The sequence below is a fragment of the Hibiscus syriacus genome, unplaced genomic scaffold, assembly GCF_006381635.1.
Source record: "Hibiscus syriacus cultivar Baekdansim isolate YM2019G1 unplaced genomic scaffold, ASM638163v2 tig00110683_pilon, whole genome shotgun sequence".
In the NCBI taxonomy this organism is placed as follows: domain Eukaryota; kingdom Viridiplantae; phylum Streptophyta; class Magnoliopsida; order Malvales; family Malvaceae; genus Hibiscus; species Hibiscus syriacus.
Window position 1 is genome coordinate 29,476 of NW_024062823.1, and position 3,626 is coordinate 33,101.

Below are 3,626 nucleotides of genomic sequence, written 5' to 3' on the forward strand. Positions count from 1 at the left end.
AGCATATGTTTGGCATGATACATGTGTATTATTGACTATTGCATATGTTAAATGATATGTGTGAGCACATGTTAGTGTAATTATGAATGAGTATAAATAATACAAGTGATGATGTAAGAATTTATTATAAGATATATGATCTAAAATGTGATAATGAGCTATGTGGAAGAACCATGAGATATGTTGAAGAATCGGGCAAAGATAACGAAAGAACACAAGAATTTTAACGAGGTTCGGCAATGTGCTTACGTCCTCGGTGCCTAGGCGGCGCTAGAAGTTTTATTCAATGTCTCATAGGTTTAGGTTACATCTCTATTTATAATAAAAAACCTGGTACATAATTACATAATTACTGGTATGTTTATGAGCCATACCTATCAAGATATATGAAGAAAAGTATATGTGATATGTGAAGGTGAACAATATCTATATAAATATGAGAAATGATATGAAAGTCAATGCCCATGTTACGTGTTATGAGAGCTAGAGGTATAGTTGGCATGCCAAGAGTTGAGGGTTCTATGTGGTCCTTCGAGACATATATGTAATTCTGTGGAACATATATGTGGTACTTCGGTACACTTATTTGGTCCATTGTATTATGTATATGGTTCTTAAGGAGTGGTCCTTCGGGACATATGTGATAGTGGTCCTTCGGGACATAATGGTCCTTCAGGACAAATTCTAAGTGCCCCTAGTGGGAATTATACAAGTTGTGGTAACAACATAAGTCCACAACCTCAATGAACTCACATATTTCTCCAAAGTGTGCATGGGCTAATAAAGAAATAATATAAATAAACTTAATATGATTGTTATATCTGATTGAGCACTTGAATATGAGTATATGGGTTGTATTGATTGCATATGTTATAGTTTCTATGTGAAATATGTTTGTATAATATATTTGAATATAAGAGAATATAATAAACTTATATGATATGTTATAAGTAATTACATAAGAAATGATGTAAACTCCATAAGTATAGGTATATGTAATGAAGTGGTGGACTATAAGATTATATGAATAGAATAATTATGATTGTACGGTGAGAATATACTTTGTAGGTGAACTAGTATAATGGAATTATATTAGTAAATGAGAATTGAGATAAAATAATTGAGATAAATAAATAGTACATAAAATAGAAAACATGTACAGAAATAAGTTGTATAGGAAAGTCTATATGTTTCAACGAAATGGTTATCTAAAACTTGTGAAATTATTAGGTAATATAAAACACAATATAAAGATCTAGGAAATAAAGTCATATGAGAATATCATAGGAATAGAATTATTATAAGTTATGATAATTTGTTTATGTGGAAAAATTATGTGAAAATGAACTAATAGAATATAAAGAATTAGTACAAGAGAATATGATATAGAATATATAACAAGAGTCTATGGGTTATATGATAAATAGAAGCATATAGAAATAAGAGATAAGATAGGTGAATATGGTTAGAATTATATGATTAAGAATTTTGTAAAATGAATGATTCAAAGGATGACAGGAGAATGTGATATAAGCTGAGTGGTATAAATATAAATGATTATATGAACATGAAACAATATACAATACTATATAATATAATGATATATGTGTATGTATATATATATATATATATATATATATATATTACATGAATGTGTATATGAGGTTGTATGATTTGATAGTATGAAGCATGCATTCATTGTTAACAGTTATAGTTACCTTATACGTTTTATATGCTTCACTAAGTCAAAGACATAGCGTGTGAATGCTTCACACGTAGGATTCAAGAAGATTATGGATCGAAGATGAGCAAGACAGGTCAGCTCTCCTTTACTATAATCTGATCAGACAAGAGTTTTGAATCATATGTATGTTATTATTTGAAAGTAGTTGACATGTAATTAATGTTTTAAATTATATATGCTCTGATTCATTTTGAAGATATTCTATTTGTAATAATATGAACCTTTATTGAAATAAAGTGGAAAATTTTCATATTGGTATACAAGTATAAGTTTTGAAAAGTCAATGTGACACATCGGACTCGGATCCGGGTCAGATACTGGTTGGGGGTGTTACATTTAATGGTATCAGAGCTAAGGTTTAGTCGATTCTAGGGTTAAACCGAAGTTAAATGAGTTTTAAAACGTGTACATGCCAACACAAAGTGAAGAATTTCTGATCTGATAAGTGTAAGGAGTATTTGTATGATATAGTAGAAAATTGATTATAATAATTGCCGAAGTGAATCGATAGATGATAAACTTGATGGTGGTATTAATTCACTTTCTCTGGCCAGGCAGGATGAAAAGCGGACACCTCAAGGAGCGCCTTTGTAAAAGTTAAGGATTGTGTTCAGAAGATTGAAAGTGCAATCGAATAGTGTTAGAGGATCTCCACTGTTCCAATGTGGAAAATTTAGATGAAGTAAAAACATATGTGATCATGAGAATAATAGAAGATTCATTTATATGAATATTGTTTTGGAAGAGTTTAAGAATAGGTACATCGGTAATTAGTTTATAAGACAGAGGAAGTTGGAATGTTGAGTGTGAACAAAGAAAATTGCATGGTGTATGAGAAATGATTGCATATTTGATAAATTAAGTAAATTATTGATATGTTAATTCCAATTGGAAAGAATGTATATGAATGGTTCGATGAATATTTATGCTTTAGATTGAAAGAACTGGTGCTGACTAACAGAGTTATGTGGTAGTGATTGTATTAAAGTTAAAGGATTAGAAGATGATGTCAGGGTAAACTAACTAAGTATAGTGTGGATTGAGATATGATTATGTATTTTAATCATGGAAATGTAAGGTAGTAAAGGAGACAAGGGAATAGTATTGTATATGAATAAGAGTGTCGGTTTGATAAGTGAGTAAATTACACTGGTTTGATTTCAACTGAAATGATGTATATGCTTAGTTTGATTAGGGATTATGTCCTATACTAAAAAGTTGTTACTGATTAACAATAATGGTGTGGATAATAGAGTTATAAGATTTGAAGAAAATATAAAGTTAAGTTAATCAAGTATGATGTGGATCTGGATGTGGATCTGTATTCTGATCATATAGATATGATGCAATCAATGAGATAAGTATTTTTATGTTTAAAGGGAGCTTTAAGGAAGAAATACAAGTACAAGAGATGGTAAAGAATGAGGTCATATAAGTGAAGTTGATTATCAAAGATACGAAGATGCGATGAAGATCAGTAATTAGAGATGAGTATAAGTGATAGTAAAAGAGTATGTGAAATAAAGAAAAAATATGATCTGTGTATAAGAAGATTTTGATTTTTAAAGGAATAAAGGGATAGGGAATGTCAAAGATGAAGTTTAAAAGATCAAGTATGAAAGAGGTATATTGAGGTATAAGTTAAAAGTTTGATTTGGAAATGGTATAGTTTTCAATTATTGGAGGAACGAGAATGGGTGTTATTAATTATGTATCATAATATCGTTGGAAATTAATTGGGATTTGTATAAGGAAATGAAGTAATTTATCACATTTTGTTTTAAAGGGGTGATTATTAATTCCTTGAACAAGTACATAAGATTATATGAAAAGATTATGTGTATTGTAATATAGACAGGAATTAAGGAATGAGTAAATAATT